This window comes from Scyliorhinus torazame, chromosome X (assembly GCF_047496885.1).
Source record: "Scyliorhinus torazame isolate Kashiwa2021f chromosome X, sScyTor2.1, whole genome shotgun sequence".
NCBI classification, from domain to species: Eukaryota; Metazoa; Chordata; class Chondrichthyes; order Carcharhiniformes; family Scyliorhinidae; genus Scyliorhinus; species Scyliorhinus torazame.
This window is the reverse complement of record NC_092738.1, coordinates 37,922,575-37,935,342: the sequence shown is the minus strand read 5'-3', so window position 1 is coordinate 37,935,342 and position 12,768 is coordinate 37,922,575. Positions and strand designations below refer to the sequence as shown.

At 55.3% G+C, this 12,768-nt stretch overlaps 1 protein-coding gene across 1 annotated transcript in view; it reads left to right on the top strand.

Moving 5' to 3' along the window:
- The window catches only part of LOC140405541 (natural resistance-associated macrophage protein 2-like), a 240,484-nt gene that overhangs the window by 185,382 nt on the left and 42,334 nt on the right, over window positions 1-12,768 (top strand). The gene's annotated exons all lie outside the window — the stretch shown is intronic.

Here is a 12,768-nt window from a genome sequence, read left to right as displayed (position 1 = left end):
TAATGTGTGTGTGGCTGGGATGAGTGTGTGTGGGGAGTGTAATGTGTGTGTGCGGCTGGGATGAGTGTGTGTGGGGAGTGTAATGTGTGTGTGTGGCTGGGATGAGTGTGTGTGGGGAGTGTAATGTGTGTGTGTGGCTGGGATGAGTGTGTGTGGGGAGTGTAATGTGTGTGTGTGGCTGGGATGAGTGTGTGTGGGGAGTGTAATGTGTGTGTGTGGTTGGGATGAGTGTGTGTGGGGAGTGTAATGTGTGTGTGTGGCTGGGATGAGTGTGTGTGGGGAGTGTAATGTGTGTGTGCGGCTGGGATGAGTGTGTGTGGGGAGTGTAATGTGTGTGTGTGTCTGGGATGAGTGTGTGTGGGGAGTGTAATGTGTGTGTGTGGCTGGGATGAGTGTGTGTGGGGAGTGTAATGTGTGTGTGCGGCTGGGATGAGTGTGTGTGGGGAGTGTAATGTGTGTGTGCGGCTGGGATGAGTGTGTGTGGGGAGTGTAATGTGTGTGTGTGGCTGGGATGAGTGTGTGTGGGGAGTGTAATGTGTGTGTGTGGTTGGGATGAGTGTGTGTGGGGGAGTGTAATGTGTGTGTGCGGCTGGGATGGGTGTGTGTGGGGAGTGTAATGTGTGTGTGCGGCTGGGATGAGTGTGTGTGGGGAGTGTAATGTGTGTGTGCGGCTGGGGTGAGTGTGTGTGGGGAGTGTAATGTGTGTGCGGCTGGGATGAGTGTGTGTGGGGAGTGTAATGTGTGTGCGGCTGGGATGAGTGTGTGTGGGGAGTGTAATGTGTGTGTGCGGCTGGGATGGGTGTGTGTGGGGAGTGTAATGTGTGCGCGGCTGGGATGAGTGTGTGTGGGGAGTGTAATGTATGTGTGCGGCTGGGATGAGTGTGTGTGGGGAGTGTAATGTGTGTGTGCGGCTGGGATGAGTGTGTGTGGAGAGTGTAATGTGTGTGTGCGGCTGGGATGAGTGTGTGTGGGGAGTGTAATGTGTGTGTGCGGCTGGGATGAGTGTGTGTGGGGAGTGTAATGTGTGTGTGCGGCTGGGATGAGTGTGTGCGGGGAGTGTAATGTGTGTGTGCGGCTGGGATGAGTGTGTGCGGGGAGTGTAATGTGTGTGTGCTGCTGGGATGAGTGTGTGTGGGGAGTGTAATGTGTGTGTGCGGCTGGGATGAGTGTGTGCGGGGAGTGTAATGTGTGTGTGCGGCTGGGATGAGTGTGTGTGGGGAGTGTAATGTGTGTGTGGGGCTGGGGTGAGTGTGTGTGGGGAGTGTAATGTGTGTGTGTGGCTGGGATGAGCGTGTGTGGGGAGTGTAATGTGTGTGTGCGGCTGGGATGAGTGTGTGTGGGGAGTGTAATGTGTGTGTGTGGCTGGGGTGAGTGTGTGTGGGGAGTGTAATGTTTGTGCGGCTGGGGTGAGTGTGTGTGGGGAGTGTAATGTGTGTGTGTGGCTGGGATGAGTGTGTGTGGGGAGTGTAATGTGTGTGTGCGGCTGGGATGAGTGTGTGTGGGGAGTGTAATGTGTGTGCGGCTGGGATGAGTGTGTGTGGGGAGTGTAATGTGTGTGTGTGGCTGGGGTGAGTGTGTGTGGGGAGTGTAATGTTTGTGCGGCTGGGGTGAGTGTGTGTGGGGAGTGTAATGTGTGTGTGTGGCTGGGATGAGTGTGTGTGGGGAGTGTAATGTGTGTGTGTGGCTGGGATGAGTGTGTGTGGGGAGTGTAATGTGTGTGTGAGGCTGGGATGAGTGTGTGTGGGGAGTGTAATGTGTGTGTGCGGCTGGGGTGAGCGTGTGTGGGGAGTGTAATGTGTATGTGCGGCTGGGATGAGTGTGTGTGGGGATTGTAATGTGTGTGTGTGTCTGGGATGAGAGTGTGTGGGGAGTGTAATGTGTGTGTGCGGCTGGGATGAGAGTGTGTGGAGAGTGTAATGTGTGTGCGCGGCTGGGATGAGTGTGTGTGGGGAGTGTAATGTGTGTGTGCGGCTGGGATGAGTGTGTGTGGGGAGTGTAATGTGTGTGTGCGGCTGGGATGAGTGTGTGTGGGGAGTGTAATGTGTGTGTGGCTGGGATGAGTGTGTGTGCGGAGTGTAATGTGTGTGTGCGGCTGGGATGAGTGTGTGTGGAGAGTGTAATGTGTGTGTGCGGCTGGGATGAGTGTGTGTGGGGAGTGTAATGTGTGTGTGTGGCTGGGATGAGTGTGTGCGGGGAGTGTAATGTGTGTGTGCGGCTGGGATGAGTGTGTGTGGGGAGTGTAATGTGTGTGTGCGGCTGGGATGAGTGTGTGTGGGGAGTGTAATGTGTGTGTGCGGCTGGGATGAGTGTGTGTGGGAAGTGTAATGTGTGTGTGCGGCTGGGATGAGTGTGTGTGGGGAGTGTAATGTGTGTGTGCGGCTGGGATGAGTGTGTGTGGGGAGTGTAATGTGTGTGTGCGGCTGGGATGCGTGTGTGTGGGGAGTGTAATGTGTGTGTGAGGCTGGGGTGAGTGTGTGTGGGGAGTGTAATGTGTGTGTGCGGCTGGGATGAGTGTGTGTGGGGAGTGTAATGTGTGTGCGCGGCGGGGATGAGTGTGTGTGGGGAGTGTAATGTGTGTGTGCGGCTGGGATGAGTGTGTGTGGAGAGTGTAATGTGTGTGTGCGGCTGGGATGAGTGTGTGTGGGGAGTGTAATGTGTGTGTGGCTGGGATGAGTGTGTGTGCGGAGTGTAATGTGTGTGTGCGGCTGGGATGAGTGTGTGTGGAGAGTGTAATGTGTGTGTGCGGCTGGGATGAGTGTGTGTGGGGAGTGTAATGTGTGTGTGTGGCTGGGATGAGTGTGTGCGGGGAGTGTAATGTGTGTGTGCGGCTGGGATGAGTGTGTGTGGGGAGTGTAATGTGTGTGTGCGGCTGGGATGAGTGTGTGTGGGGAGTGTAATGTGTGTGTGCGGCTGGGATGAGTGTGTGTGGGAAGTGTAATGTGTGTGTGCGGCTGGGATGAGTGTGTGTGGGGAGTGTAATGTGTGTGTGCGGCTGGGATGAGTGTGTGTGGGGAGTGTAATGTGTGTGTGCGGCTGGGATGAGTGTGTGTGGGGAGTGTAATGTGTGTGTGCGGCTGGGATGCGTGTGTGTGGGGAGTGTAATGTGTGTGTGAGGCTGGGGTGAGTGTGTGTGGGGAGTGTAATGTGTGTGTGCGGCTGGGATGAGTGTGTGTGGGGAGTGTAATTTGTGTGTGCGGCTGGGATGAGTGTGTGTGGGGAGTGCAATGTGTGTGTGTGGCTGGGATGAGTGTGTGTGGGGAGTGTAATGTGTGTGTGTGGCTGGGATGAGTGTGTGTGGGGAGTGTAATGTGTGTGTGCGGCTGGGGTGAGTGTGTGTGGGGAGTGTAATGTGTGTGCGGCTGGGATGAGTGTGTGTGGGGAGTGTAATGTGTGTGCGGCTGGGATGAGTGTGTGTGGGGAGTGTAATGTGTGTGTGCGGCTGGGATGGGTGTGTGTGGGGAGTGTAATGTGTGTGCGGCTGGGATGAGTGTGTGTGGGGAGTGTAATGTGTGTGTGCGGCTGGGATGGGTGTGTGTGGGGAGTGTAATGTGTGCGCGGCTGGGATGAGTGTGTGTGGGGAGTGTAATGTATGTGTGCGGCTGGGATGAGTGTGTGTGGGGAGTGTAATGTGTGTGTGCAGCTGGGATGAGTGTGTGTGGGGAGTGTAATGTGTGTGTGAGGCTGGGATGAGTGTGTGTGGAGAGTGTAATGTGTGTGTGCGGCTGGGATGAGTGTGTGTGGGGAGTGTAATGTGTGTGTGCGGCTGGGATGAGTGTGTGTGGAGAGTAATGTGTGTGTGCGGCTGGGATGAGTGTGTGTGGGGAGTGTAATGTGTGTGTGTGGCTGGGATGAGTGTGTGTGGGGAGTGTAATGTGTGTGTGCGGCTGGGATGAGTGTGTGTGGGGAGTGTAATGTGTGTGTGTGGCTGGGATGGGTGTGTTTGGGGAGTGTAATGTGTGTGTGTGGCTGGGATGAGTGTGTGTGGGGAGTGTAATGTGTGTGTGCGGCTGGGGTGAGTGTGTGTGGGGAGTGTAATGTGTGTGCGGCTGGGATGAGTGTGTGTGGGGAGTGTAATGTGTGTGCGGCTGGGATGAGTGTGTGTGGGGAGTGTAATGTGTGTGTGCGGCTGGGATGGGTGTGTGTGGGGAGTGTAATGTGTGCGCGGCTGGGATGAGTGTGTGTGGGGAGTGTAATGTATGTGTGCGGCTGGGATGAGTGTGTGTGGGGAGTGTAATGTGTGTGTGCGGCTGGGATGAGTGTGTGTGGAGAGTGTAATGTGTGTGTGCGGCTGGGATGAGTGTGTGTGGGGAGTGTAATGTGTGTGTGCGGCTGGGATGAGTGTGTGTGGAGAGTAATGTGTGTGTGCGGCTGGGATGAGTGTGTGTGGGGAGTGTAATGTGTGTGTGCGGCTGGGATGCGTGTGTGTGGGGAGTGTAATGTGTGTGTGAGGCTGGGGTGAGTGTGTGTGGGGAGTGTAATGTGTGTGTGCGGCTGGGATGAGTGTGTGTGGGGAGTGTAATGTGTGTGCGCGGCGGGGATGAGTGTGTGTGGGGAGTGTAATGTGTGTGTGCGGCTGGGATGAGTGTGTGTGGAGAGTGTAATGTGTGTGTGCGGCTGGGATGAGTGTGTGTGGGGAGTGTAATGTGTGTGTGGCTGGGATGAGTGTGTGTGCGGAGTGTAATGTGTGTGTGCGGCTGGGATGAGTGTGTGTGGAGAGTGTAATGTGTGTGTGCGGCTGGGATGAGTGTGTGTGGGGAGTGTAATGTGTGTGTGTGGCTGGGATGAGTGTGTGCGGGGAGTGTAATGTGTGTGTGCGGCTGGGATGAGTGTGTGTGGGGAGTGTAATGTGTGTGTGCGGCTGGGATGAGTGTGTGTGGGGAGTGTAATGTGTGTGTGCGGCTGGGATGAGTGTGTGTGGGAAGTGTAATGTGTGTGTGCGGCTGGGATGAGTGTGTGTGGGGAGTGTAATGTGTGTGTGCGGCTGGGATGAGTGTGTGTGGGGAGTGTAATGTGTGTGTGCGGCTGGGATGAGTGTGTGTGGGGAGTGTAATGTGTGTGTGCGGCTGGGATGCGTGTGTGTGGGGAGTGTAATGTGTGTGTGAGGCTGGGGTGAGTGTGTGTGGGGAGTGTAATGTGTGTGTGCGGCTGGGATGAGTGTGTGTGGGGAGTGTAATTTGTGTGTGCGGCTGGGATGAGTGTGTGTGGGGAGTGCAATGTGTGTGTGTGGCTGGGATGAGTGTGTGTGGGGAGTGTAATGTGTGTGTGTGGCTGGGATGAGTGTGTGTGGGGAGTGTAATGTGTGTGTGCGGCTGGGTGAGTGTGTGTGGGGAGTGTAATGTGTGTGCGGCTGGGATGAGTGTGTGTGGGGAGTGTAATGTGTGTGCGGCTGGGATGAGTGTGTGTGGGGAGTGTAATGTGTGTGTGCGGCTGGGATGGGTGTGTGTGGGGAGTGTAATGTGTGTGCGGCTGGGATGAGTGTGTGTGGGGAGTGTAATGTGTGTGTGCGGCTGGGATGGGTGTGTGTGGGGAGTGTAATGTGTGCGCGGCTGGGATGAGTGTGTGTGGGGAGTGTAATGTATGTGTGCGGCTGGGATGAGTGTGTGTGGGGAGTGTAATGTGTGTGTGCGGCTGGGATGAGTGTGTGTGGAGAGTGTAATGTGTGTGTGCGGCTGGGATGAGTGTGTGTGGGGAGTGTAATGTGTGTGTGCGGCTGGGATGAGTGTGTGTGGAGAGTAATGTGTGTGTGCGGCTGGGATGAGTGTGTGTGGGGAGTGTAATGTGTGTGTGTGGCTGGGATGAGTGTGTGTGGGGAGTGTAATGTGTGTGTGCGGCTGGGATGAGTGTGTGTGGGGAGTGTAATGTGTGTGTGTGGCTGGGATGGGTGTGTTTGGGGAGTGTAATGTGTGTGTGGCTGGGATGAGTGTGTGTGGGGAGTGTAATGTGTGTGTGTGGCTGGGATGAGTGTGTGTGGGGAGTGTATTGTGTGTGTGCGGCTGGGATGAGTGTGTGTGGGGAGCGTAATGTGTGTGTGCGGCTGGGATGAGTGTGTGTGGGGAGTGTAATGTGTGTGTGCGGCTGGGATGAGTGTGTGTGGGGAGTGTAATGTGTGTGTGCGGCTGGGATGAGTGTGTGTGGGGAGTGTAATGTGTGTGTGTGGCTGGGATGAGTGTGTGTGGGGAGTGTATTGTGTGTGTGTGGCTGGGATGAGTGTGTGTGGGGAGTGTAATGTGTGTGTGTGGCTGGGATGAGTGTGTGTGGGGAGTATAATGTGTGTGTGAGGCTGGGATGAGTGTGTGTGGGGAGTGTAATGTGTGTGTGGCTGGGATGAGTGTGTGTTGGGAGTGTAATGTGTGTGTGTGACTGGGATGAGTGTGTTTGGGGAGTGTGATGTGTGTGTGCAGCTGGGATGAGTGTGTGTGGGGAGTGTGATGTGCATGTGCGGCTGGGATGAGTGTGTGTGGGGTGTGTAATGTGTATGTGTGGCTGGGATGAGTGTGTGCGGGGAGTGTAATGTGTGTGTGTGTGGGATGAGTGTGTGTGGGGAGTGTAATGTGTGTGTGTGGCTGGGATGAGTGTGTGTGGGGAGTGTAATGTGTGTGCGGCTGGGATGAGTGTGTGTGGGGAGTGTAATGTGTGTGTGTGACTGGGATGAGTGTGTGTGGGGAGTGTAATGTGTGTGTGTGGCTGGGATGAGTGTGTGTGGGGAGTGTAATGTGTGTGTGTGGCTGGGATGAGTGTGTGTGGGGAGTGTAATGTGTGTGTGCGGCTGGGATGAGTGTGTGTGGGGAGTGTAATGTGTGTGTGCGGCTGGGATGAGTGTGTGTGGGGAGTGTAATGTGTGTGTGTGGCTGGGATGAGTGTGTGTGGGGAGTGTAATGTGTGTGTGTGGCTGGGATGAGTGTGTGTGGGGAGTGTAATGTGAGTGTGCGGCTGGGATGAGTGTGTGTGGGGAGTGTAATGTGTGTGTGCGGCTGGGATGAGTGTGTGTGGGGAGTGTAATGTGTGTGTGTGGCTGGGATGAGTGTGTGTGGGGAGTGTAATGTGTGTGTGTGGCTGGGATGAGTGTGTGTGTGGAGAGTAATGTGTGTGTGCGGCTGGGATGAGTGTGTGTGGGGAGTGTATTGTGTGTGGGTGGCTGGGATGAGTGTGTGCGGGGAGTGTAATGTGTGTGTGAGGATGGGATAAGTGTGTGTGGGGAGTGTAATGTGTGTGTGGCTGGGATGAGTGTGTGTGGGGAGTGTAATGTGTGTGTGTGACTGGGATGAGTGTGTTTGGGGAGTGTGATGTGTGTGTGCAGCTGGGATGAGTGTGTGTGGGGAGTGTGATGTGCATGTGCGGCTGGGATGAGTGTGTGTGGGGTGTGTAATGTGTATGTGTGGCTGGGATGAGTGTGTGCGGGGAGTGTAATGTGTGTGTGTGGCTGGGATGAGTGTGTGTGGGGAGTGTAATGTGTGTGTGTGGCTGGGATGAGTGTGTGTGGGGAGTGTAATGTGTGTGCGGCTGGGATGAGTGTGTGTGGGGAGTGTAATGTGTGTGTGTGACTGGGATGAGTGTGTGTGGGGAGTGTAATGTGTGTGTGTGGCTGGGATGAGTGTGTGTGGGGAGTGTAATGTGTGTGTGTGGCTGGGATGAGTGTGTGTGGGGAGTGTAATGTGTGTGTGCGGCTGGGATGAGTGTGTGTGGGGAGTGTAATGTGTGTGTGCGGCTGGGATGAGTGTGTGTGGGGAGTGTAATGTGTGTGTGTGGCTGGGATGAGTGTGTGTGGGGAGTGTAATGTGTGTGTGTGGCTGGGATGAGTGTGTGTGGGGAGTGTAATGTGAGTGTGCGGCTGGGATGAGTGTGTGTGGGGAGTGTAATGTGTGTGCGGCTGGGATGAGTGTGTGTGGGGAGTGTAATGTGTGTGTGTGGCTGGGATGAGTGTGTGTGGGGAGTGTAATGTGTGTGTGTGGCTGGGATGAGTGTGTGTGTGGAGAGTAATGTGTGTGTGCGGCTGGGATGAGTGTGTGTGGGGAGTGTATTGTGTGTGTGTGGCTGGGATGAGTGTGCGCGGGGAGTGTAATGTGTGTATGCGGCTGGGATGAGTGTGTGTGGGGAGTGTAATGTGTGTGTGCGGCTGGGATGAGTGTGTGTGGGGAGTGTAATGTGTGTGTGTGGCTGGGATGAGTGTGTGTGGGGAGTGTAATGTGTGTGTGCGGCTGGGATGAGTGTGTGTGGGGAGTGTAATGTGTGTGTGCGGCTGGGATGAGTGTGTGTGGGGAGTGTAATGTGTGTGTGTGGCTGGGATGAGTGTGTGTGGGGAGTGTAATGTGTGTGTGAGGCTGGGATGAGTGTGTGTGGGGAGTGTAATGTGTGTGTGTGGCTGGGATGAGTGTGTGTGGGGAGTGTAATGTGTGTGTGCGGCTGGGATGAGTGTGTGTGGGGAGTGTAATGTGTGTGTGCGGCTGGGATGAGTGTGTGTGGGGAGTGTAATGTGTGTGTGCGGCTGGGATGAGTGTGTGTGGGGAGTGTAATGTGTGTGTGCGGCTGGGATGAGTGTGTGTGGAGAGTGTAATGTGTGTGTGCGGCTGGGATGAGTGTGTGTGGGGAGTGTAATGTGTGTGTGGCTGGGATGAGTGTGTGTGCGGAGTGTAATGTGTGTGTGCGGCTGGGATGAGTGTGTGTGGAGAGTGTAATGTGTGTGTGCGGCTGGGATGAGTGTGTGTGGGGAGTGTAATGTGTGTGTGTGGCTGGGATGAGTGTGTGCGGGGAGTGTAATGTGTGTGTGCGGCTGGGATGAGTGTGTGTGGGGAGTGTAATGTGTGTGTGCGGCTGGGATGAGTGTGTGTGGGGAGTGTAATGTGTGTGTGCGGCTGGGATGAGTGTGTGTGGGGAGTGTAATGTGTGTGTGTGGCTGGGATGAGTGTGTGTGGGGAGTGTAATGTGTGTGTGTGGCTGGGATGAGTGTGTGTGTGGAGAGTAATGTGTGTGTGCGGCTGGGATGAGTGTGTGTGGGGAGTGTATTGTGTGTGTGTGGCTGGGATGAGTGTGTGCGGGGAGTGTAATGTGTGTATGCGGCTGGGATGAGTGTGTGTGGGGAGTGTAATGTGTGTGTGCGGCTGGGATGAGTGTGTGTGGGGAGTGTAATGTGTGTGTGTGGCTGGGATGAGTGTGTGTGGGGAGTGTAATGTGTGTGTGCGGCTGGGATGAGTGTGTGTGGGGAGTGTAATGTGTGTGTGCGGCTGGGATGAGTGTGTGTGGGGAGTGTAATGTGTGTGTGTGGCTGGGATGAGTGTGTGTGGGGAGTGTAATGTGTGTGTGAGGCTGGGATGAGTGTGTGTGGGGAGTGTAATGTGTGTGTGTGGCTGGGATGAGTGTGTGTGGGGAGTGTAATGTGTGTGTGCGGCTGGGATGAGTGTGTGTGGGGAGTGTAATGTGTGTGTGCGGCTGGGATGAGTGTGTGTGGGGAGTGTAATGTGTGTGTGCGGCTGGGATGAGTGTGTGTGGGGAGTGTAATGTGTGTGTGCGGCTGGGATGAGTGTGTGTGGAGAGTGTAATGTGTGTGTGCGGCTGGGATGAGTGTGTGTGGGGAGTGTAATGTGTGTGTGGCTGGGATGAGTGTGTGTGCGGAGTGTAATGTGTGTGTGCGGCTGGGATGAGTGTGTGTGGAGAGTGTAATGTGTGTGTGCGGCTGGGATGAGTGTGTGTGGGGAGTGTAATGTGTGTGTGTGGCTGGGATGAGTGTGTGCGGGGAGTGTAATGTGTGTGTGCGGCTGGGATGAGTGTGTGTGGGGAGTGTAATGTGTGTGTGCGGCTGGGATGAGTGTGTGTGGGGAGTGTAATGTGTGTGTGCGGCTGGGATGAGTGTGTGTGGGAAGTGTAATGTGTGTGTGCGGCTGGGATGAGTGTGTGTGGGGAGTGTAATGTGTGTGTGCGGCTGGGATGAGTGTGTGTGGGGAGTGTAATGTGTGTGTGCGGCTGGGATGAGTGTGTGTGGGGAGTGTAATGTGTGTGTGCGGCTGGGATGCGTGTGTGTGGGGAGTGTAATGTGTGTGTGAGGCTGGGGTGAGTGTGTGTGGGGAGTGTAATGTGTGTGTGCGGCTGGGATGAGTGTGTGTGGGGAGTGTAATTTGTGTGTGCGGCTGGGATGAGTGTGTGTGGGGAGTGCAATGTGTGTGTGTGGCTGGGATGAGTGTGTGTGGGGAGTGTAATGTGTGTGTGTGGCTGGGATGAGTGTGTGTGGGGAGTGTAATGTGTGTGTGCGGCTGGGGTGAGTGTGTGTGGGGAGTGTAATGTGTGTGCGGCTGGGATGAGTGTGTGTGGGGAGTGTAATGTGTGTGCGGCTGGGATGAGTGTGTGTGGGGAGTGTAATGTGTGTGTGCGGCTGGGATGGGTGTGTGTGGGGAGTGTAATGTGTGCGCGGCTGGGATGAGTGTGTGTGGGGAGTGTAATGTATGTGTGCGGCTGGGACGAGTGTGTGTGGGGAGTGTAATGTGTGTGTGCGGCTGGGATGAGTGTGTGTGGAGAGTGTAATGTGTGTGTGCGGCTGGGATGAGTGTGTGTGGGGAGTGTAATGTGTGTGTGCGGCTGGGATGAGTGTGTGTGGAGAGTAATGTGTGTGTGCGGCTGGGATGAGTGTGTGTGGGGAGTGTAATGTGTGTGTGTGGCTGGGATGAGTGTGTGTGGGGAGTGTAATGTGTGTGTGCGGCTGGGATGAGTGTGTGTGGGGAGTGTAATGTGTGTGTGTGGCTGGGATGGGTGTGTTTGGGGAGTGTAATGTGTGTGTGTGGCTGGGATGAGTGTGTGTGGGGAGCGTATTGTGTGTGTGCGGCTGGGATGAGTGTGTGTGGGGAGCGTAATGTGTGTGTGCGGCTGGGATGAGTGTGTGTGGGGAGTGTAATGTGTGTGTGCGGCTGGGATGAGTGTGTGTGGGGAGTGTAATGTGTGTGTGCGGCTGGGATGAGTGTGTGTGGGGAGTGTAATGTGTGTGTGTGGCTGGGATGAGTGTGTGTGGGGAGTGTATTGTGTGTGTGTGGCTGGGATGAGTGTGTGTGGGGAGTGTAATGTGTGTGTGTGGCTGGGATGAGTGTGTGTGGGGAGTATAATGTGTGTGTGAGGCTGGGATGAGTGTGTGTGGGGAGTGTAATGTGTGTGTGGCTGGGATGAGTGTGTGTTGGGAGTGTAATGTGTGTGTGTGACTGGGATGAGTGTGTTTGGGGAGTGTGATGTGTGTGTGCAGCTGGGATGAGTGTGTGTGGGGAGTGTGATGTGCATGTGCGGCTGGGATGAGTGTGTGTGTAGGGTGTGTAATGTGTATGTGTGGCTGGGATGAGTGTGTGCGGGGAGTGTAATGTGTGTGTGTGTGGGATGAGTGTGTGTGGGGAGTGTAATGTGTGTGCGGCTGGGATGAGTGTGTGTGGGGAGTGTAATGTGTGTGTGTGACTGGGATGAGTGTGTGTGGGGAGTGTAATGTGTGTGTGTGGCTGGGATGAGTGTGTGTGGGGAGTGTAATGTGTGTGTGTGGCTGGGATGAGTGTGTGTGGGGAGTGTAATGTGTGTGTGCGGCTGGGATGAGTGTGTGTGGGGAGTGTAATGTGTGTGTGCGGCTGGGATGAGTGTGTGTGGGGAGTGTAATGTGTGTGTGTGGCTGGGATGAGTGTGTGTGGGGAGTGTAATGTGTGTGTGTGGCTGGGATGAGTGTGTGTGGGGAGTGTAATGTGAGTGTGCGGCTGGGATGAGTGTGTGTGGGGAGTGTAATGTGTGTGTGCGGCTGGGATGAGTGTGTGTGGGGAGTGTAATGTGTGTGTGTGGCTGGGATGAGTGTGTGCGGGGAGTGTAATGTGTGTGTGCGGCTGGGATGAGTGTGTGTGGGGAGTGTAATGTGTGTGTGCGGCTGGGATGAGTGTGTGTGGGGAGTGTAATGTGTGTGTGCGGCTGGGATGAGTGTGTGTGGGAAGTGTAATGTGTGTGTGCGGCTGGGATGAGTGTGTGTGGGGAGTGTAATGTGTGTGTGCGGCTGGGATGAGTGTGTGTGGGGAGTGTAATGTGTGTGTGCGGCTGGGATGAGTGTGTGTGGGGAGTGTAATGTGTGTGTGCGGCTGGGATGCGTGTGTGTGGGGAGTGTAATGTGTGTGTGAGGCTGGGGTGAGTGTGTGTGGGGAGTGTAATGTGTGTGTGCGGCTGGGATGAGTGTGTGTGGGGAGTGTAATTTGTGTGTGCGGCTGGGATGAGTGTGTGTGGGGAGTGCAATGTGTGTGTGTGGCTGGGATGAGTGTGTGTGGGGAGTGTAATGTGTGTGTGTGGCTGGGATGAGTGTGTGTGGGGAGTGTAATGTGTGTGTGCGGCTGGGGTGAGTGTGTGTGGGGAGTGTAATGTGTGTGCGGCTGGGATGAGTGTGTGTGGGGAGTGTAATGTGTGTGCGGCTGGGATGAGTGTGTGTGGGGAGTGTAATGTGTGTGTGCGGCTGGGATGGGTGTGTGTGGGGAGTGTAATGTGTGCGCGGCTGGGATGAGTGTGTGTGGGGAGTGTAATGTATGTGTGCGGCTGGGACGAGTGTGTGTGGGGAGTGTAATGTGTGTGTGCGGCTGGGATGAGTGTGTGTGGAGAGTGTAATGTGTGTGTGCGGCTGGGATGAGTGTGTGTGGGGAGTGTAATGTGTGTGTGCGGCTGGGATGAGTGTGTGTGGAGAGTAATGTGTGTGTGCGGCTGGGATGAGTGTGTGTGGGGAGTGTAATGTGTGTGTGTGGCTGGGATGAGTGTGTGTGGGGAGTGTAATGTGTGTGTGCGGCTGGG